At 44.3% G+C, this 23,395-nt stretch overlaps 1 protein-coding gene across 1 annotated transcript in view; it reads left to right on the top strand.

Moving 5' to 3' along the window:
• HIGD1A (HIG1 hypoxia inducible domain family member 1A) overlaps positions 1 to 23,395 on the top strand; it is a 1,051,097-nt gene that overhangs the window by 673,458 nt on the left and 354,244 nt on the right. The window lies entirely within an intron of this gene.

The raw sequence follows: 23,395 nt of genomic DNA, 5'->3' as shown, positions 1-23,395 counted from the left end.
AAACCTTAAGAGTTGAGATAAAACTGCTGAAGAGCAAGTGATAACTTGTAAAATCTGGATGAGGTTTTTACCAGAAAGGGCACACAAATGGGCAAAGATGTAAAGGGTATGAGAAGATAATTAATAGACAGAAGTCTACAAGTTTGAATATTCATCTAGTAGGATCCTCAGTAGGAAAAAGAAAATCAAAGAAATAATAAAAGGAAACTACCCTGAACTGAAGAAACACTGGCAAGAAAAATCAAAGTAGACCTATACTTCAACACTGATTTTTTCACTTTGTCTTCAAAATCTTTTCATATTAGAATATAAACATCATTCTACCTCATTATTTTTGATGATTGCATAGAAGTCCACATGTACAGATACACACCTCATTATGTATTAATTTAATTATTTTTCTGTTGATGAGCATTCACGTGATTTCCAATTATCTCTATTAAAAACAATGGTCCAATGAACATCCTTGTACATACATTTTTTTTTTTTTTTTCTTGAGGCAGAGTCTCACTCTGTTATCCAGGCTGAAGTGCAGTGATATGATTTTGGCTCACTGTAACCTCTGCCTCCTGGGCTCAAGCAATTCTCATGCCTCAGCCTCCCAAGTAGCTGGAACTATAGGTGTGCACCACCACACTGGGCTAATTATTGTATTTTCAGTAGAGTTGGGGTTTTGCCATGTTTCCCAGGCTGGGATAACATTTGCCATGTTTTCCCATGCTTGAATTCTTGGACTCAAGTGATCCACCTGCCTTAGCCTCCCAAAGTGCTGGGATTACAGGCATGAGCCACTGTGCCTGGTCACAATTTTGTGGATATGGGTGAATATTTCTGCAGAAGGGACTCCTAGTAATGTTTTGTTTTGTTTTTCCTTTGAGATAGAGCCATGCTGTGTCACCCAGGCTGGAGTGCAGTGGTGCAATCTTGGCTCACTCCAACCTCCGCCTCCCGGGTTCAAGCAACTCTCCTGCCTCAACACCCCAAGCAGCTGGGATTATGGGCACACACCACAATCCTAGGCTGATTTTTTGGATTTCTGTAGAAACAGTTTTGTCATGTTGGCCAGGCTGGTCTCTAACTCGTGACCTCAAGTGATCCACCCAAAGTGCTGGGATTACAGGCATGAGTCACTGCACCCAACTCCTAGAAATGTTAATGTTAAATTGCATTTAAATTTTTTATTTATAGCTTTTGCTAAGATGCCCACTGGAAGGCTGTAACAAATGACATTTATGAAATTGCCCATTTATCATATCATAGGCAACACTGGATTGTAGGGCACATTTCTTTTATGCCAATTTGATGGGTGAAAAGTATAATTTGCATTTCTCAAATGTGTAAGATTGAGCTCTTTTCACCTATTTGTTAACCATATTCATGTTCTCTTATGTAAATTTTCTGTGCTTTTTATCCATTTTTCTATTAGATTTATTGCCTTTAAAAAATGAGTTTTAGAAGCTTGCTTATATTCTTGCTCAGCTCTCAATGGGTCCTTTTCTACCTGACATCTTTCTTTAGCACTAAGGCATTTTCTTCTACTATATCCTTTTTATTTCCTTCTATTCAGTCTCTGTGTTCTCTCTTCTGGAAATCTTATAAGAAAGACATATCAATGTTTGCTTCTATACTTCATATCACTTAACTTTAAACAAGATGGCATCTCTTTATTTTCTTTCTTAATACATTTGGGAAAAATCCTTTAGCTTGATCTTCCAGTTTACTTATTTGGTTTTCATTTGTCTAGTCAGCTCATTTCTTGGGTTTATTTATTTATTTATTTTTTAAATGGCAGTCCTGGTTTTAATTTCCAAGGATTCTGATTGTATCTTTTTCATAGAGACTTTATTTACTTTTAAATGGATGTGCTAGTCTCTTAACTCTCTCTGGGATATTCATTTTAGTTACTTAAAGATTTCTTGCATTTTAGGTATAAATTCTATTTTCTTAGAGTCAGTTCTATTTTTGTGTTTGGTGCTTCTTTCAGGCTCTGGCTTTTCTGAAATGTCTGGCAATTCCTGCCTGTCTGTTGATGTTTGTAGATGAACATATGGATTGAAGAGTGTTGGTGGCTGTAGGACATTTCCTTACTCCACGTGAGAATGCCATCACTGTTGCAGAGAATGTAGCTTCTGATATAGGAGCTAGCCCCAGGCTCCTGCGTATGTACAGGGGAACCGTTATGGAGAGCGGAAAGGAATTAGCACAACCATCCTACAGACCACCCCTAACTTGCCCTTTCTCCTAGTGGTTATTGCTTCTTTCTGGAATTCTGGGCAGGGGGGATTCAGTCTGTGATGATTGTGCATTCAGCTCTGCAGCATGACAGCCTCTGTTTCACTTCATCATCAGCCTGTTCTTTCCTGTTTCCCAGAAGTTCCTTAATCTCCTAGGCATTGACCCTACTCCTCCTGACTGTCCACAACCACTACCACTCAATTTTTATTTTTGTATTTCTTCTGTCATTTCAGTGAGATTTGGGGAGAAAAGAGGCAGACATCATTGTGTCCTTAGCTATGCTGAAGTGTAAAACATGTATTCTGCATTTAGAATTATTTCATGAGAATACGTTGCCAGAATTAGGGCTACTGGATCAAAAAGCAGGAACATTCTTAAAGGTGTTGATACATATTTACAAACTGGTTGCTAGACTGAGTAGTAGAACAGAGGGAAGGCGGTGGCTTTGGCAGGGGGATGGCTGGGTTACAATCTTAGTTCCTTCACTTGGCAGTTGTGTAACCTAAGTGAGTTAAGGAACCTCTCTGAACCTCAGTCTCCTCATCAGTGAATTGAGGATGGTAATGGAATCAACATTTAAGAATACTGTATGGACAAACTGTGTCAAGCATCTTCACCAGGACCCAGCCTATAAAGGTATTTGATAAATGCTATGAGTCAGCATTTTTTCAAATAAGTGGTTTGTCAGCATCAAAAAATTGTGGATTCAATCAGGTGCTTGGGAAGCCATTCCCTTTCATGGCCATTGGCATTTCATGCTCTCAGATAAATCACTTCCCAGCTTGGTATCTCTATTTCCAAAGAAAGAAGCCCCCTTCCTACCTGTCTTTCTGTGAAGGCTTCTGTGAAGATTCACTATTATTTATAAAGCCCCTAGAAATGCTCAGAAGAAAATCTTTGTTCATCTTTGGGGGTATTTTAATGAAGGGTCCTGAGCCCCCGCCTCTAGCTTCAGAGTCACTACAAGATATATTCCTCCTTCTGAGATCAGTCAGGTATAAACTACTGTGGAAGAAAATGTCTGGTCCTTATTCTGGGTCAAATTCCGGAAATTTAATTTCTTCCTCAGCTGGGGTGTTGTTCTTACAACTTTCTTTTTATTTGACAACTTATTAATAAGAAATCTCCAGCAAATCTACTCCAGGGAGACAGTCTGAACCTTTACCACATGCCAGTCCAGGATGCCAGGAGCTGAGTGTTTCTCGTATGCCCAGCCCATAGGAAGGGCTGGAGGTAGCTCTCACTGGACACTCTGAGGCCACTGGTCCAGGGGTGCAAAGACCTCAGGGTATCAGGAAGCATAAGGATGAGAATATTTGAAGAAACCAGCTCAATGGCAAAGAGACAGAGAGAAAAGCCTCTGGAATTAAGGCAGGCCCAGTGCCATAGTCAGCCAGTGCCAGCACTATAAAAGGTCATTGAGGCAAGGTTCTGGCAGAGTGGATGAGGCAAAGTAGGCTGGGAAGGGAAGGGAAGAGGAGAGCTCATTTGGAGAAGTAACAGGAAAGTGACAGGGCAACCACAAGGCCTAAAGAATCTTATTTTATATTTTTATCTTTTTATTTTATTTTTAGTGAGTGGTAAAAAATTAAAAACAAAAAACCAAGGTACAGGGCATGAACTTGACCAGCACCTGGCCTTTGCACAGTAAGAGTCACCACTGTAAGGATCTGTTCCTTTCTTCCTGTTTCCTGGCTCTACTCTTAGTGGGGCTGGTGGCCACCAAACTGGAAGGGGGCTGGAGGGAGGTAGGTAGGGCCATCGGGAAGTGCCTTGCAGAGGCTAAACAAGGAGAAGGCAAGGAGGACGCAGAGTATGGGTGAATGCCTCAAGGAGAATAGGAATTCATTCACCAAAGAGACCGTTCAGTACCCCATCCTTTTAGCCCCTATCTGGACACAGTTGGCCCTTCCCTCTGCTCCCCAAAGGGCTGTGCAGCTAGCACAGGAGAGTGCTACTTGGGAGCTGAGTATTCCTTGACTTCTTACTGGTGAGATAGGAAACAGGCACACAAAGATTAGGTAACTTGCTCAATGTCACACAGCTAGGAAGGGGGAAGCTGGCATCAAACCCAGGTAGTTTCTAAAGTTTCTGCAAGGTATAAGTACAATATCCCAAGAAGCTCTGGGAAAGCATTACCTAAGGTTCCCAGAGGGCTCTCAGAGCATCTGCATACTGTGGGCAAAGTGGTCAAAAGCAGAAAGGCCTACATAGGACTGGATTGGAGAGCAGGGAAGGATGGCTGTGAGCAAGTTACGGCATAGCCCTTGGAAAATGTATTCTCACTCTACTGTCCCCAGTAAATCGCAAATTCTCTTCACATTTGGGAAGGTTTGTATTAATCATTCTCTCACTGCTATAAAGAAATACCTGAGACTGGGTGATTTATAAAGAAAAGAGGTTTAACTGACTCAGTTCTACAGACTCTACAGTAAGCACAGCTGGGGGGGCCTCAGGAAACTTGCAATCACGGCAGAAGGCAAAGAGGAAGCAGGCATATCTTACATGGTCGAGCAGGAGGAAGAGAGCAAATGGGGGAGATGCTACACACTTTTAAACAACCAGATCACATGAGAACTCACTCACTATTATAAGAACAGCAAGGGGGATGTCCACCCCCATGATCCAATCACCTCCCACCAGGCCCCTTCTCCAACACTGGGGATTGCAATTAGACATGAGATTTGGGTGGGGATACAAATCCAAATCATATCAAGGTTAATAGTGAAATAAATGGACAAGGAATTATTTCATTTTTCTGTAGGGTAGGTCTGCTAGTGACAAATTCTTTCATTTTTTGTTAATTTGGAGTATCTTAATTTTGACTTCACTTTTGAAAGATAGTGTTGATGATTGTAGAATTCCTAATTGATAGTTTTTTATTTTCAGCATTTTGAATACATTATCACGCTGCCTTCTGACCTTCATTTCTCATGAGAAGTCCATTATTCATCTTATTAAGAATCCCTTTTATGTAGTGAGTTTTTTTTCTGTTTCCAAGATTTTGACTATGATATGTCTTGGTGTATATTGACTTGAATTTGTCTTGCTTAGAGTTTATTGGGCTTCTTGGATGTGTAGATTAAATGTTTTTCATCAAATTTGAGTTTTTAACCATGATTTCTTCAAATAGTGTTTTGCACTTTTTCTCTTCTCTCCTTCTGGGATTCTATTACGCATATATTGGTACACTTGATGGACTCCTACTGGTTTCTGAAGCTCTGTTTATTTCTATTTATTCTTTTTTCCATCTCTTGATCAGAATTGATAATCTCAATGGATTTATCTTCAAATTTACTCATTCTTCTGCTAGCTAAAACCTGCTGTTGAGCCTCTCTAGTGAATTTTTCATTTCAGCTATTGTACTTTTTGATGCCAGAATTTCCACCTGGTTCTTTTTTATAATTTTTGTCTCTTTATTGAAATTACCTCCTTGGGACAGGACATTGTAATATTTTTCTTTAGTCCTTAAGACATGGTTCTTTGAACATGTTTATAATAGCTGATTTAAAGTCATCGTTTAGTGATCCAATATATGGCCTTCTTTATGAATAATTTCTGCCCATTGCTTTTTTCCTTAGATATTAGCTATACTTTTCTGCTTCTTTCATGTCTTATAATTTTTGTTGAAAACTAGACATATAATGTGGTAGGTCTGAAAATCAGATTTATTCTCTTCCCAGGGTTTATTGTTGTTATTACTGTTTACTTAGTGACCTTTCTGGATTACTTCTCTAAAGTCTGTATTCCTTGTAGTGTGTGGCCCCTGAAGTTTCTACTCAGTGGCTTAGTTGTCAGTTAATTATTGGTCAGAGATTAGTTTAAATGCTTTGAACCGATAAGTCTTCCATCCTTCCCACGGGACTGTGTGTGTATTGAGGCATGCTTTCAATACACAAGCAGTTTACCCCTCAGCCTTAGCTTTCCTGTTTTACTTGTGCAGAGCTTCGAGGTGAGCCAGAGATGAGAGATGAGGCCCTTTCACTTTTTTTCCTAGGCATGTGCATAGTTCTGGATGTGCATGTGGTTTTCTGGATCCCCAGGGATCTGTCAAAACGTTTCAAAATGTGTTATGGACATCTCATTTCCTAAATCTTTCTTTTAAATTTTTGTCCTGCTCTTTAGTGTGGATGCTTTAGGGATAGAACTTTTTTTAGATGCTCTAAACCCCACCTGGTAGCTGCAAGGCTGCCACTTTTTGTAGTTACAGTAGAACTAGGCATTGATTGTTGGGAGTAGGTCAGGTCACAAAGCCATAAACTGACCAACCTGGCCAATATAGTGAGACCCCACCTCCATAAAAAAATTAAAATAAAACAAAATTAGTCAAGTGTGGTGGCATGGGCCTGTAGTCCCAGCTCCCTGGGAGGCTGATGTGCGGGAATTGCTTGAGCCTAGGAGTTTGAGGTTACAGTGAGCCATGATTGCACCACTGCCCTCCAGTTTGGGTGACAGAGTGAGACCCTGTCTTTAAAAAAGTAAAACAAAATAAAGTGAGCCACTGCACTCCAGCTGGGGCAACAGAGCAAGACTCCATCTCAAAAAAAATAAAAAATAAAAAATAAAGCCATAAATAGCTACTCTTATGGAGGTTCAGTAGTTCTTCTTAAGTAAACTTGTATTGTTGCAAGCTTTTGGTTGATTTTTGGAGTTAAGGAAAAGTTAATTTTAGCAATTTTTTTTGCCAGTGCTTTCATTACTTTTATGAAGAAACAGATTTATGAAGGCTCTCACTCTGCCATTCTGGTCCCCTATTAATTTACACTCAGCAGTTTTTCCTTTTTTGATAGTCTAACAATACCACTGTAGACATTCTTGTAAGCATGTCCTTTAAGCATTTGTCTGATTACTCTTAAATACATTTTTCAGGCTGGATCAAGGAGATAATGCTTAAAATGTTTATACCCCAGCAAGGTAATAACAGTGTGGTCCCTTCAATAACATACTCGTCTCCTTTGCAGAATTGGGTTTGGTCATTCTTTTTCGTCTTTACTGGTCTAAAATGCAAAGAATCATTTTTTGTTTGAATTAACATGTCCTTGATTACTAGTGAGAATAAATATCTTTTCCAATATTTGCCACTATTTGCTCTTCTTTTGTTTATATTATAGCTTTTCTCTATTCCTCTCTCCTCCCATCTCCCCCATTCTCCCCCACCTCATCCCACATGAAGAGCCTGAACTCTTTGAAAGGTTCAATTCCACTAATTGCCTTATAAACCAATATATCTAAGTGCCAATGAAAAACTTAGACCAACTCAGAAATGCATGATGAAGTCATAACCAAAATGTCTCGGTGTAATAGATGTTACAGCTTCAGCATCAGGGGTGTTATTGCCTTGTACAATTGCTTGTGTGATCCCATCTTCCTCGGGTAGTATGGATGGCACTCCCAGGCTAACAGGAATCAGTTTTTCTGCTTTATGATGCACTCTCGAACCGTTAATTATGTCCGTCTCACCCCCAGCTATTTGTGATCTCTTTCCTTCTCCAGACTGAGAGATGGAGGAGGGGAGTAAACCTGGCTTGTCTGAGGGGCACAGGATAGCCTTCAGGAGCCCTGCTCAGACTCTGAATGTAACTCACCCAGTCACAGCTTTTCACAGGCCATCTCACCTGAGTCACCATGGGGACAAAGTACAGGAGAACCTTGCCTTACCCTGCTCGTGGGAGACTCCATCACAAGATCTTGTCTTCTGCAGAAGCAGGAGGCCCAGGAGACTCAGGATTCCACTCTGGCTCTGCCCAGAGTGTCGCATTGTAGAGGACAGGAGGATACCCTCAGGCAGCCCTTGCCTCTTACAGAATCAACACGGTCAATAGGAAGATGAGAGGTGGGACTGGCTGGCTTGAAGTCCTGTCCAGCCCAGCCACTTATGATTGGGTTACCAATTAACACCTAGACCCTGTGTGAATATTCAGAGGTTGGGGAAGTGCACCCTCCTCAACCCTCACCCCTGCTCCCCACACAGGGCACCAGTCCTCAGTTTGGTCTGGGAAGTCAAGTTGTCTGAGCTTGAATCCCACTCCACTTCCTACTGGCTATGTGACCTTGGGCAAGTTACTTAATCTCTCTGTTCCTCAGTTTCCTCACCTGTAAAATGGGGACAATGCTATTACCTACCTCAGGCAGTTACTGGGAGTGGTTCTAAGAGAGGTAACAGATATACAGTGCTTCCAACTGTGACTGGTAGACAATAACCACTCAAAAAATGTTAGCAATCAAAATGCTTTAGAGTTTAGCTGCTCTTAGCCTTGTCCTCTGCAGCCATTGTCTATCTTAACAGCAGGAAATCTGCTGGGGCTGGGGCACACTGAGCACTGTGCCAGGATGCCCACCACCTGGGGATGGGTGAGGAGATGGGCTGGTGGAACCCTGGAACCCTGCTCCTGCACTGTTTCCTGGGAGAAGAATTTGTGCCTGCTCCCAAGTGCAATATACGGAGCCCCATGACTTGGAGTCATAAAGATCTGCCTTTAAGTGCCTGCTCCTTATTGACTGTCCATGAGACCTTCATAAGGGTGAATTCCCTAACCTCTGGGTGTCGATTCGTTCATTTTAAAAATGGAAATCACAGTATGCACCACTTGCTGTGTTAGGGGAAAGATTAAATTGCTAATGCCTAAGACCTAATAAACACCACTGGCACCACACTAAGGATTCATTTTGGGTTGTACAAAGTGACATTCTGCTCTTACCTTTTCTCTTATCATAAAGAGCACCCCCCCCGCCCCCCTCCCCCAGGTGCCCACCACCTCCACAGCCCTATTTCAAATAAAGGACATACCAAAGTTTCTGCAAATTTGGTCTTATTTAAAGCCAAGCAGAGGTGGTTTTTATGTGATGTGACATAAAAACTCAGACTGAGCCCTGTTTTGCTTTCTCTTTTGGCTGCTGACTTGACCTAGCCGCCTGTCTTCCCCTCAGACCGCGGGAGCCCGGGTTGCCAGGTAAAATCAGCACAAGTCTAAGGCTTCCCATCAGCTCAACCTGAGTTTCCTCCACTTACGCTGTCTGCAGTGGCTTCGGCATCCCGAGCCCAGGGGCCAAGGGTGCTGTGTGGCTGTGCTGACACACTTCCTTCCCCTTGAGTAACCCTGGGGCCTGGGATGCAGGAGAGGGAGCAAGTGAGCCAGTGCTCAGAGAACAGCCACCTACAAACCCCCAGGCTGGACCTCCTAAAAGGCTGCACTTAGCCTCTACAAAGAACCAGGCCCTTTTCCTCAGCGGAACCGTTTCCAGAACGCAAAGCACCCTCTGGGGAGGTCCAGCTGCTGCGCCTTTGCCACTTCTCAGTGCTGAGCTAGTTTGGCAGGGAACGTGGCAGGCAGCAGTTGGCAGTCGCAAGGGTCAGAGGAGCATTCTGTGGCATTTTTACAGAGTCACGTTTCTGACTTGATTGAAAGTAGAATCTTTAATAATATATAGGTTTTAAGTGACTGAGGCTTGCTCTTGCCAAATCCTAGCATAAAGCATATTTTTACAGCTGGGATGCTAAATCCCTGAAAGACGGCACTTACCATGGAAACGCTGACACAGCCTTTCGTTCCCTTCACAGTGATTAAAATCCTCATTTCAATTTGTTTTTCTTTATTTTGAGCTAGAGTCATTTGCAAGCCCAGGAATACATCTCTCTGTGAAAGAAAACGAAATGCTGCCCTCTGTCAGAAATAAAATGGAACTGCTTTTTTTTTTTTTTTTTTTTTTTTTTTTTTTTTTGAGACGGAGTCTCGCTCTGCCGCCCAGGCTGGAGTACAGTGGCGCCATCTCGGCTCACTGCAAGCTCCGCCTCCCGGGTTCACATCATTCTCCTGCCTCAAGCCTCCCAAGTAGCTGGGACTACAGGCGCCCGCCACCGCACCCGGCTAATTTTTTTGTATTTTTAGTAGAGACGGGGTTTCACCGTGTTAACCAGAATGGTCTTGATCTCCTGACCTGGTGATCCACCCACCTCAGCCTCCCAAAGTGCTGGGATTACAGGCGTGAGCCACCGCGCCCGGCCAAAATGGAACTGTTCTTAACTCATTGCAGTAGTACAAATCTTGCTTTGAAGAATCATGAAAACCCAGGAAATCAGGCTTTCTAGCCAGAGTAGAGACTCCTGCAGAACTTACCTTGTTTCCTAGGGAAAGTAAAACAGAGATGGAAAGGCAGGCAACCAACGGTGTGTTATCAAACAAGAGGCCCCTATGGGCACCTGGAGATTTAGCCTTTGAGGAATTCTGGGAGCCATTGTAGCCAGTGCACATCAGGGCCATCCTGCCTACAAGGTGGGATGCTCTGGGGTGTTTGCTCGCCAGTTCCCACCAGTCACTGGTTTCAAGCTGCCACACATCAATTCTCATGCATTTCTGGCCCGCTGGTCATTGCAGGCTCCAATGGCCAGAGGGAGCCCTCAGGCAAACAGATGCAGATTTGGCAGTTGGAGGCCCAGCCCTGGAGCTGGTGAGGCCCAAGTGCATACAGGGAGCCCTGATCTGTCTGCTGAACCCACTCTCCCTTATCCCTTTTATGCTCCTTTGGACTGTTTTATTTGCAAGTATATTTAATATGGTTTGGATGTTTGTCCCCTCCAAATCTCATGTTGAAATGTAATCCCCAGTGTTAGAGGTGGGGCCTAGTGGGATGTGTTGGGGTCAAGGGGGCGGATCCCTGATGAATGACTTGGTGCCCTCCCCATGGTAATGAGTGAGTTCTCACTCTTAATTCACAGGAGAGCTGGTTGTTTAAAGGAGCCTGGCACCTGCTTCTCGCTCTCTTGCTCCCTCTCTCGCCCTGTGACATGCTGGCTTCCCTTCCCTTCTGCTATGACTAAAAGCTTCTTGATGCCTCATCAGAAACTAAGCAGGTGTGGGCGCCATGCTTCTTGTGCAGTCTGCAGAACTGTGAGTTAAATAAACTTCTTTTCTTTATAAATTACCCAGCCTCGGGTATTCCTTTATAACAACACAAAATGAACCAATACAATATTTCATTCCCTTGGGGTTCAGGGAATTCCCTCTGTTTATCCAAGTCTTATCATCTGTGCTGAACCAAAAGCTCAGTGATCCTACTAACCAAATGCCCAGGAATGTCCTTCTACCTTTCCACATCTTGTAATTGGAAAATCCGTAATTGACCCGGCCATATATCTTAATCTGCCAGTGAGATCTCAGCAGTGTTTCTCATTTAATGGCTGATGTGGTCTCAAATTTCCCAACCCAACAAGGCTTCATTCAACTCTGCAAATCATATTAGAACTTGGCCTAATGAGACCTGAGCATTTCCCTGATTCTGCACATGGTCTGAGCTTGGCAACAGGGTTTTCCAGAGTGTTCCACAGATAATATTCCTGGAGAGATATTCCTAAGAATGGGGATCCAGAGATGAGATAAGCCTGGTAACATCACTAGGTATAGCACCCTCTTAAAGATCATAAGACCCACCAGGATATTAAAAGCTCCAAGAAGTCCTGCGGGGAATAAATCCAGTTAGCTTTGTTTAACTCAATGTTTTCCAACTTATTTCATCACTGGACTAGTTTTTCATGAAACATCTATTATCATCCTGTAATACACTGGATATAGTACACTTAAATGAATTTGTCTTTTGTTTCCCCCCCTTATTTTAGTGAATTTAAAAAATATTTTTATTATACAAGTACAACATGTTTCTTGTAGAAAGACTGGGCTGGGGGCAGTGGCTCACGCCTGTAATCCCAGCATTTTGAGAGGCCAAGGCGGGCGGCTCACAAGGTCAGGAGTTCAAGACCAGCCTGGCCAACATAGTGAAACTCCATCTCTACTAAAAAAAAAAAAAAAGAAAAAGAAAAAGAAAAAAAATACAAAAAATTAGCTGGGCGTGGTAGCAGGTACCTGTAATCCCAGCTACTTGGGAGGCTGAGGCAGGAGAATTGCTTGAACCTGGGAGGCAGAGGTTGCAGTGAGCTGAGATCATGCCATTGCATTCCAGCCAGGGCAACAGTTCGAGACTCTGTCTCAAAAAAAAAAAAAAAAAAAAAAAAAAAAAAGACTAAGACTTAAAAAATACAAATAAGGAAAAAAGGGAGAAAAGGCACCACGGCATAATTACTGTGAACATTTTGGGTTCTGGCAGAGCATGTGTCCACGTTTCAGCATTCCTTTGTGAGAAGCAGTTTTTATTATAACAAAAATTCATCTGTCTTCCCAGATTATGTTCAGTTTTATGACCCTTGATTCTAAGTAGCAGGTTTCATAAAAGAAAACACACATTCCAGCCAGCAACGGCCAAAGAACCATTCTGAATTATTTCCAAAACCCCAGGTGGAGGAAAATTCCTCTACCATATGTTGCACCTTTTATAGGAAGTGGCAGGCCAAGAAAATAAACGAATTGGTAGGAAGAGGAAAAAATGTGATTTCTCGACCATGGAAAAATATTTATTATAAAAAGGCAATAATGAAATACATTCAAGAATCTGGATGATTGTCTTTGGAAGATGAGCTCAAAGGTGACTTTCTTTGCTGCTGTAAAATCAAAGCATAAAGATAAGTATTTTGTAAAAAGCATCCTCTCTCCCCCCAAAAAACCAGCCACAGTAGGAATTAAAGCAGAGTAGGGAACACTGTGTCTTGGCTGGGGGAGAGAGAGTGTTGCCTGGGAGGTGACACAGCCCCTGGGGTAGGGCCAGGTGTGTCTCTCCCAAAAAGCACTGGGCTTGCTGCATGACCTCCAGATGCAGCAAGCCTTGTGTGGGGCCATGGGTGGCTCAAGGGAATGCAGGAGGTAGAGTTAGTCACAATGACAAAATGCTCCCTGAAAACCTGAGCATATTTCTTCCCTAGGGGCTTTGCCCTGGCTAGCTGTTCCCTCAGCCTGGGATCATCTTTCAGATCTGAGCTTAGAGAGGGCCTGTGAGGAACCCAAGAGCACACAGCATTAGGGCAGGGCCAACATCTGCCTGACTGCAAATCCCACAGCCTCAAGCTTTGAGCTGTCACAGGGTTTTCAGACAGTTACAATTTAAGAAGGGAAGATTTCTGCCCTAAACTTGGCACATATGTGCTATCTGAAGTCCTGAAGAGAACATCTGATGCATAACTCCAGATCTCCTTCTTTTCAAGACAATGGCTTATCTGAAACGGCTGAAGACAACTCCGATTCTGTCTTTTGGACTGGAAGACCATTCTGGGAGAGTCGGGTACATGCTCTGTGCACACAGTCACAAGCCACAGCCCCCTTGCTGCTAGCCTGTCTCCCTTGCCCTCTTGTAGCAAGAGCCAGCCAGTCCTCCAGGCTCTGTGACAACACCGCACAACACATGGACTCAGAGGAAGTTCCTCCACGCAGAGCAAGCTGCCCACCAATGATGGCCACTGAGTGCCAACCAGATGCCACACTGCCCTGCTGCCGGAGGGGAAACCTGGAGAGCAACAACGCTCGCTTTCATTTTATCTCATCTTCTTGTGTCAACTCCTCACAGCGCTCTCCCTGACCCCCTAGGTAACACAGCAGCCCTTGTCACTGTCAAACCCCTGATCCCCCTTTACTTTTCTTCTTAGCATTTATCACTCCCTCATGTCATGGTGTCTCTCTCTCCTTAATGAGAGGCAGGGACATGAACCATCTGTTCACCTTGATTCTCCAGCACCCAGAACGCTGCCTGGCACCAACACATGCTCGATAAATGTCTGTTGGCTGAATGTCTGCCTGTCCTTACAGTACGATGGGTATATATCAGAGCATCAGGAGTCCAGGTAAGGGCTGGTTGGGTGATTCAGTCAGTTTGACTCCAGTCAGAATCCTGACTCCTTCTTTAGTTATTGCAGTAGGCGTCGGCTGTCAGAACAACAGTGGATGACACTCAGGGACCTGGACTGTAGCCCCCTTCTCCTCTGTGACCTCCAGCAAGTCCCTTCCTCTCTGCCCATCAGCTTCCTCACTTGGAAAAAGAAGTGAGATGGACTCTAAATATCTTAGGGTAGGTTTCTATCCCCAAGGCAAGCACTGAAAGAAAAGTGGTTGATTAGGAAAGAAAACCAGTAGAGGAGTGGGAGGGTGGGTGTGACCAGCTAGGAGGAGGCCACGCAAGGGTACAGTGTCAGGCAAAGTGCCCTGGAGGCTTCCCCTTGGCTTCATCTTGCAGGGAACCCTGGGGACAGTGCAGGTCACACCCCAGAGTATCTTGATCAGGGTGAGGGGCTGGAGCATGTACCCCTGCGTTGTCATCCTTGGTCAAGTGCATCCCTAGAGGGCTGTAAATTCCAGGCATTTCCAGCCCTCCATAAGCACAGGCAGAGTGGACTCCAGCAGGCTGCTGCCAGCCCTCCCTCAGCTAGAGACACAAATGCTGCCTATTGGGGTGGGGATGGTAAAGGGAACGACGGCCATATGGGTGGAGTGTTGACATGGTCTCTTATGTGAGATTTAAGAAGGTCCTTTCCCACACAGTACTCAACGGTCTCTCTAGAAATGTGAGTTTTGACAAAGGACTTACCAGGTGTGACGACCTGTGCAAGTTATTGAATCTCTTTAAGCCTCGACATACTCAGCTGTGAAACCAGGAATAATGACATCTCCTCTACTTGTATCCTTACTGGTTTAAAGATGCCCCTGATTCGCTACAGAGGGTTGCACAAATGGCTAATGATGCCACCATGATCATTCTCTATTAGTTCTCAAAGCAATTTTAAGGGATTCTGAAGCTTGTTCTTCATATTAGTGCATTACTATGTGCTATAATACGTAACACCCCAAATTTCAGTGCCTTTATACAATAAAGGAATATATTTTTATTTATGTAACAGTACAAAATAGATGTTTCTAGGTTGTTCTTTGTTCCCTCTGCTGGAGAAAGGGAACAAAGTAGATGGGGATATCAGCTCAACCCAGTCAATCAGAGACCCAGGCTGAGAGAAGCTCTGCCGCCTTCATCATGTAGCTTCCAAGGTCACCCAAGGTCACCCCACACATTGACCTTGAGCAGACAGATGGGGAATAGAGAAAGGGTGATGCATGGAAGGCTTTCGTGGTCCTGTTCCATTGGCTGGAAGTCAGTCACGTGACCACATCCATCTGCATGGGAGGCTGGGAAATGTGGTCTAGCTGTGGACCCAAGAAGAGAAGGAAAAAGGTTTGGTGATGGGCGAGCAGGCTTTGCCACACTTCTGCATTTTACAGCTGTCATCGTAGAGACATGAAGCTACTCCCTCAGTAGTCTGGCTTTCACAGGTTTTGTCTGTGCCTCACTCCCTCTTCCTGCCCTAGGCCCACTCTTGGCAGGCACACTTGCCCTGCTCCCTCACACTACCCATGCATGCTCATGGACCAGTTCCTGGATTCCTGCTCTATCTCAGCCTGGAGGACACACCTTACTATAGTGGGTTCTTAGTGGGGGCAATGAGGTATATTTGTGGTTTCAAAGTTTCTCTTACAGATTGCTACAACCTGGTAGGTAGTACCCAAAGCTCCCAACTCAGCATTTAAACGCAGAGAGCTCTTATTTCCTCCCTTTTTACTCCTGTCAACATCTGCCACTTTGGGGTTGTTGTTGTTGTTGTCTATAATTTATAATCACCATTTCAGAAAGAAGGTATATTCTTACTGGCCTGATGCACATCCAGCCCTTTGGCTCTCCCAAAGGAAGAGGGAGGCTAGAAATAGGATCTTGTTTCACCTTTAGGATCCCACAGAAGATGAATATTTCACTTTATGTACAAGACAATCCAGGCACTTCCTGAGAGTCAGAGACTTCCTTGCATGGCTGGATTTCAAAAGAGAAAGCCTGGGTTCATGCTTGAGAACAGAAGAGAACCACAGCTGCTCAGATCCAGGTGGGTTTTCAGACCTCATGCTTCTGGACATTAGCTTGGTTACCGAAAGCATGTGGAACCCAGTGACAAGACTTCCAGGAGCTTCTGTTCCATTCCTTCTCCCTGCATCTCTTGAATCTAGGAGTATCAATGATTGGAGGTTTACCCTGAGAGATAAGGAACCAAGTCTCTATTTACTTGTCTTTTAATCCTTCCTTAAGGGCTCTCCTTTGGAATTCTGCATGTTTGGAATTATAAACAGCTACATTAGTGACTGACGGTGGACACGTTTCTGTAATACCTGTACCCAAACTACAAGAGTGTGCTGTTAGGGGTATCCTCTATTTCCCAGGTTTGGAAGTAATTTGAGCCACAGAGATCATCTGTGACTGTAGATTAGGAAGCTCAAGTCCACTAATGTGGCCCAAGACCCCTTCCTGGGCCTTTTTTTCTGTAAAATGGAGTGGCTGTACAAAAATGATCCCTGAGGTTCCTTCCAGCTCTGACACCCTTCCGTTGGATTCCTGCCTTGGCCAATGGCTGACTCACTGTTTGAAGAACACGCCTGTGGTTGCAGTGGTGGTAGTTTCCTGAGACGCCAGGCGAGGGCAGCAGGCAGTAAACGGACACTGCTGCGGAAATTCGGGTGAGGAGCATGTCTGAGGCAGGGAAGGATTTCCAGAAGGGCTGTGGCCACCATGACTCCTCTTCCTTTCTTTGGTCATAACGTAGGCTGTGGCATCCCTCATCTCTGTGCCCTCTGATACCTGACGGTCCTCTATTCCTGCAGATTCCACCATCCTTGTTAACTACAGAATATGTGCCTCTCTGAGAGTGAAGAGTTGCAGTCACAGCTTCTAAGGAGTGTGGGCCAGGACTGGTCCTCAGCTGCTGGCTCACAACATCTTCTTTCTGGAAACTCAAAGGTACTGCCTAGATAAACCCACGGACGCCATGCTCTGCCTACACCTTGTGCTCTGGTATTTCAGCAAACAGACCCTGGGGTCCTATTTAGAAGCACAGGAAACCTGTTTGTTCACCCTCTGCTTGTACTTCCGAACCGTGCCTGGCTTCCTCTCACCCCTAGGCCTCTGCACATGCTGCTCTTCTCCCTGGAGGACCCTCAGCCCTTCTTTCCCCTCCAGCTCCTTCTCCCACCACAGGGCCCAGCTTTACAGGCCTCCTCTTTTTGGCTGTTCTCCCCTTCCTGCCCCTGCCCAAGTCTGTGCTCAGATCCTGATTCCATTAAAACAACAGAAACCTCATCTGGCTGACAAGCAAAATGGGAAATCGTTGCAGGGACAAAAGATATCTCTCAGCGTGGCTGGGAAGTAAGATAATTGGATGTGGGAACAGGAGAGAAGAACAAACTGACTGTCCAGTCTAGGTGTGTCCCTGGAATGGGCAAGCCCCATTCATTGTCTTATGTGGCTCAGCAAAGCCACAAAGGCCCAGAGAAAGTGTGATTGGCTCATGCCATGCAGTTGGCCCTGGACTGACAGTGGACTGGTTTACAGCCCCTCCAAGACTGTCACAATGTGGGACAGGCAACTCCCAAAGAAACTCGAGGTGCTGATGGACAGGAGGAATGGATACTGAGGGGGTGGGCAGAGAGCAACACAACAAACTCTGAGCCAGACAATCATTTGCAGGAGGTTTATTAGGGAGGGTTCTTGGGACCAATACCCGTGGAAGGAAGGGGATGCAGGCAGGATTGAGCAGAAGGAGAAGTTGAACTGAACTGCAGTGCAATCCCAATAAATATCTCAGCTTTAGAGATTTAGAGCCTAAGTTGGGGCAAAAGATTCAGGCCTTTTTACCTCTGGGTTGACCCAGGAGGCCTATCTGAATTGGAAGCAGGTATGGCATTGGATAAGGCCGTTTTCTTGAGCTGAAGTGCTTTCCTGAAGAGCTTCTGGCAGAGCTCTTTGCAGCTGCAGGAAAAGTGCTCCATTCCTGAAGGGGTACCTGGGCAGTACACTCAGTGTGCACAGTATAGCTGATGGATATCATGGCCTCCTTCAGGTTTCAGGGCTGCCTCCCTACACCTTTACTGCTATGGGATCAGACCTTTCAAATACATTTGATTATCTCTAAAATAAATACCATTAAGGAAACGGACCTGCTGCCAGCTCACAGATTTCATAGTAAAAAGTAATGAACATTGGCTTATAAGCTCATTTACAATGCTTGTGTACCCAACCACCACTGTCCATTAGAGCAGTCAGCTGGGAGCTGCCTGGGGCGGGAGACGCTCCTTTACCAGAACAATCCTCTCCTGACAGCAGAGGGCCTTCTTTGTGTAATTTCCCCAGAGGCAAATACATCCCTCACGGACCTTCTGAGGCTGATCTCATGAAGCTGCAATACACTCCTAGCTCTCCTCGGAAATCTGAAAACAGTGAGATCCAGTCCAGACCTATCCCAAAGGTCTCAGCTGGCAAGGCCAGGAGAGAGGCTGGGATCTGGGGAAGTGGCTCAGAGCCCAGGAGTTATTGTAGGGACAGCCCTGTCAGGCCTCCATGGAGCAGAAAACTGCAAGGCCAGAAGGGATGCATCCCTTGACACCTCCTCCACCCAATGACATCACCCACACAGTTGGCCTTATCCTGCAGCACTTGAAGATGCTCAGACCTTGAGTCACTCCCAAGGTCACACACTGACTCACAAGCTGCTTGTTAGCATCACCTACTGTTTCTTCCTTTTCTTCCTAAAAGAAAACCTGTAACACAGGGATTGTGCCAAGTGGGTATTAGAGCCGTGTCAGGGAAGGTAGTATTATATGATTCTAGTGGCTTGAAATAACCGACGCATAAGAAACCTAGCTCATAAATTTACCATTGCTAATTGTCTATGGATTCCGTGTCACGGATTTTTTTGCAAGTCACCCAGTGTTCTCAAGCCGCTGCACAGGGCTGCAGTGAATATGGACATCTGACACCCGGAGATAGGGGCAGGCCACAAGGCTGAACATGAGAGCACACCCAGAAGTACAGGGAATATTTATTTCCTCTGAACCCATCCTCTCTGTGCTGTCTTCAGAGGTGAAGAACAAAAATGATGCTCAAAAAGATTGAAAGGACTGGTAACCTTGGTGCACAGAATCATTATTCATTTCTGATCTGAATACATTAGCAAGCCAAAGAAAAATCCAGTATACAATATGCATTCCGACTCCGTGACCCTTATTTCCCACTCCTCACTTCCAAGGTTGGCTTGGTGACTGAGCACAGACCCTGCAGGCTAAATCAAGGCAAGCTGAAGCTGGAGATGGTTCCAGACCTGTTGGTGAAATCTCTAAGTGAGCTGGTTACTTTTCAATGCCTAAGCTGTACATGGAACATAGATCGAATGTGCAATACCAAGCGCCACAAGGAAAATGTCTTCACGTTAAAGGAACAGAGCCTTGCTGACTGTGGTTGCTGTTCTTCACAATGGACTTGTGCAAAGTCCACAATGCAAAGACTTTTTTTGGATCCCTGCCAATGTTAGTCTCTGCAAGACAGAATTTGACTTAATGCAGCAGGTACTGAAAACCTTACTCTTCGGGGACCCTAATTCTATGTGGGATCTTGGATTTCAACACACATTCTGAGAGCCACACTTTTGGCTAAATGTAGCACATCACTGGGGCTTGATCCTAGCTCTTTTATTAACTGTGTGAGCCTTGACTATGACATTTAATTGCTTTGTACCTTACTTTTCTTGTCTCTATGAAGTGGGTTAATATTTTGAAATATGGACTGAGTTTTCTTGTCATATTTTCCTATACTCAGCCCTTTCCCCAACCCTTACTCTTATTTAATCATCTAGGCTTTGTTTAGCTTATTTTTACATTTTTTTTTTTTTTGCCTCAGGGAAGCAGTATAGATTACAGAAAATGGATCTTTTTTCCTGATTTTTAATGTTTTAGATCCAATAGAACTCAGCAAGAATATGAAAAAGATAATAGGCTTGGAAGGACAATAATGTAAGAGCAAATCATCCTGATTCTAAAACTAGAGATTTCCCTGGCTGCAGGAAAGAGAGACTAAGCAGAAAAGATTCTATAGACCTGCTTGGTCCGTGAGTTGGGGATTCCTGCATCCAGCCTCCTGCATCCCTGGGTGAGTTCTGGGACAATGACAAGACAGGTTTGGGAGAATCTGGGGACAGAGAGCATCTGGACCCCTATTCTTGGGTAAAGCGCAGGAAGTAGCAAGACTCCCAAGTTTGGAGGTAGGGAAGTGAGACAGGAAAAGGAGAAAAACCAGCAGATGATATGCTCATGAGTGGGTAACCACTGTGAGCAGCTGGGGCTCAATTCTGTGGTGGACCCCTGAGAAACCATGAAGAACACAACTGTTCCATTGGAAGACAGGGAAGATGCAGCATTTTTCCACTGATTCTCTTCCTTGTTGAATGAGAGTAGCCCAGGGGATGATCTCCCCTTCATTTCTTGATAGAGCAAGCACCCACAATGGTGAAAAAACACCTCATATAGAAGAGCAAAGAATATATGTGCTTGGGGAGGAAAACTAGCAGCATGTAGGGTTCTGTATTCCCCATCTGCGCGCAAACTCAGACATGGCCCAAGAGGGTATGGGATGAGACACTCACAGCAGTTTCTACATGAGAGTGATGTCCCAGCTGAGTAATCAGGTTCAGATAAAATGAAGTTGAGTAGAACAATAACAATTCAGAATCTTGCACTTCTATATGAATGAATCGTGGTTTCCCAAGTAGCTGTTCTTGTGCAAAACCCTAAGAGTAGCCATTGAGTCTTCTCAATAATCCATGAGATGGGCATTAGTTCCATTTTACAGACAAGGAGACTGAGGCTCTGAGAGATTCAGCAACAAATCTCTGAGACAGGGTTTGAATTTGTGTCTGCATGACTCCAAAATCTTCCCTTTGTCCCTTTGAACTCTATTACCTCACCAGCTCTTGGTGTCCTTCTCTCCTGACATCTAACCCCACCATTAGATGACAGCCTCCCTCTTGACCCTTGAATCTGATGGCTGACATTGTTCCTACTTGCTCTGGGGCCAGCCCATGTGGACAGTGCTCCATCTTATTTATACCTGTGCTTGGCAGAACACTTTTGGTTGTAAGTGACAGGCATTCAACTTCAAAAGCTTAGGGGTTTTTGTTGTTGTTGTTGTTTGTTTTTTGTTTTTTGAAACTATTTGGGAAGGATCTAGGACATTTCATGTACACATGGGAAAGGCAAAGGTGCTAATGGTTCTCAGAGATGCCTGAAACTAAAGACTGTTAGGCTCTCCTCTCTCTCTCTCTCTCTCTCATTTCTGTTTCTCTCTGAGTGTCAGCTTAATTCTTGCCTAGTACAGGCTGGCCTGCTACACATGGCTAGAAACAGCTGCCCCACTTTTCTCAGAACCAGCTAGAGAAATTCACAAAGGACTGTTTTGACCTTGCTTGCACCAGCTGTCCATCCTCAACCAATCTCAAGGCTGTCCCCAGAGAAGGTAGAGCCGCTGTGAGCCAGGAAGCAGCTCTAACTGGAGTGTGTGAAGCCCCTTCCAGCCAACATGGATTCAGATGCTAGGGCTCCATCTTAAGAACCTCATAGTCCTTGAAACAGGGCTAAGCACATAGTATATGCTCAGTGAACATTGTGGCAGACTGGATTTCCTAAGATGTGTGCAGCAATATCTCTCAACCTACATTATCTTCTAAGTGATTTCTCTCAATGACACTGTTCTCACTGAGACATTGTGTTCATTCCATATTCCTTCCCCTCAATTTGGGGTGAACTTCTGACAGTAGTAAAAATGACACTTGGTTATTTCTGGGTCATAAAAGTCAATATAGCTTCTGCCTATATTGGGATGCTTAGTCCTGGAACCCAGCTACCATGCTATAAGGAGATCTAAGCAACCATATGGAAAGGACCCATGTAGATGCCATAGCTGGCAGCCCCAGCTTGGGATCCAGTTAGCAGCCAGCATCAACCAGCAGACATGTGAGTAAATGAGCCTTCAGTGGTTCCAAACCCCAGCTGTTGGGTCACTCCCAGCTTTCAAACCTTCCTTCCCAGCTGAGACTCCAGATATCATAAGGGCAGAGACAAGCTGTTTCTATTGTGTAATGATATGGCTAGGCTTTGTGTCCCCACCCAAATCCCCCCATGTTGAGAGAGAGCAGATGGAGGTTCTGCAGTCTGGGAAGTCCAACCTCGAGGCACCAGCACATTCAGTGTCTGGTGAGGGCCAATTCCTTGTAGTTGGCACCTTATATCTATGTGTCCTCACATGGCTGAAAGGGTGAACAAGCTCCCCTGGGTCTTTTTTATAAGGGCACTAATCCCATTCATGAGAGTTTTGCTCTCCTGAGCTAATAATCATCTCCTAAAGCCCCTACCTCTTAATACTATTGCACTGATGATTAAGTTTCAGCATATGAATTTTGGGGGACACAACTATTTAGACCATTAGCAGAAAGTGGTCTCAACAAAGCATGGTAAGAGAAGGGGAAAGAGAGTCCAAGAAGGGAGGAAAACCAATAGAGAATATAATGATGATCAGATTGACTGTGGGTACGGGTGCTGTAACTGGGATACAGTCCTACTGGGAACCCACTAAGCAACTGTGCAGATCACATCTCAGACGTGTCTTATCAAGGGGTCAGAAGCTGAGGTATTTATTCACCAACTCTTTCCCCTTATTAATTGAAGATTGCTTCTGGTCATGGACTCCCTGGAATTTCTGCCCAGCCTCTCATACATCAAGCACAGTTCTACAACCAGAGAACACCCTGGGCAGTAAGTCACAGGTACTGTGGTAAGAAACTGGCAGTCTGGAAGTCCTAGCCAGAGCAATCCGACAAGAGAAAGAAATAAAAGACACCCATATTGGAAAAGAGTAAGTCATACTATCTCTGCCAATGGTATGATCTTATACCTAGACAGCCCGAAAGACTCTTCAAAAAGACTCCTAGATCTGATAAATGAATTCAGTAAAGTCTCAGGTTACAAAATCAATGCACACAAATTAGTAGCACTGCCATACACCAACAATGACCAAACTGAGAATCAAATAAAAAACCCAATCCCTTTTACAATAGCTACAAAAAAAACTTCCACATATAATTAACCAAGAAGATCAAAGATCTGTACAAAGAGAACTACAAAACACTGCTGAAGGAAGTCAAAGATGGCACAAACAAATTGAAAATACATCCCATGCTGACGGATGGAAGAATTAATATTGTGAAAACAACAGTGATACCCAAAGCAATCTACAGATTCAGTGCAATTACTATCAAAAGACCAACATCATTTTTCACAGAATTAGTAAAAAGAATCCTAAAATTCATATGGAACTGAAAAAGAGCCCAAATAGCTGAAGCAATCTAAATGAAAAAGAACAAATCTGGAGGCATCACATT

The sequence above is a fragment of the Macaca thibetana genome, chromosome 2 (assembly GCF_024542745.1).
Source record: "Macaca thibetana thibetana isolate TM-01 chromosome 2, ASM2454274v1, whole genome shotgun sequence".
NCBI classification, from domain to species: Eukaryota; Metazoa; Chordata; class Mammalia; order Primates; family Cercopithecidae; genus Macaca; species Macaca thibetana.
This window is presented reverse-complemented; position numbering and strand designations above follow the sequence as displayed.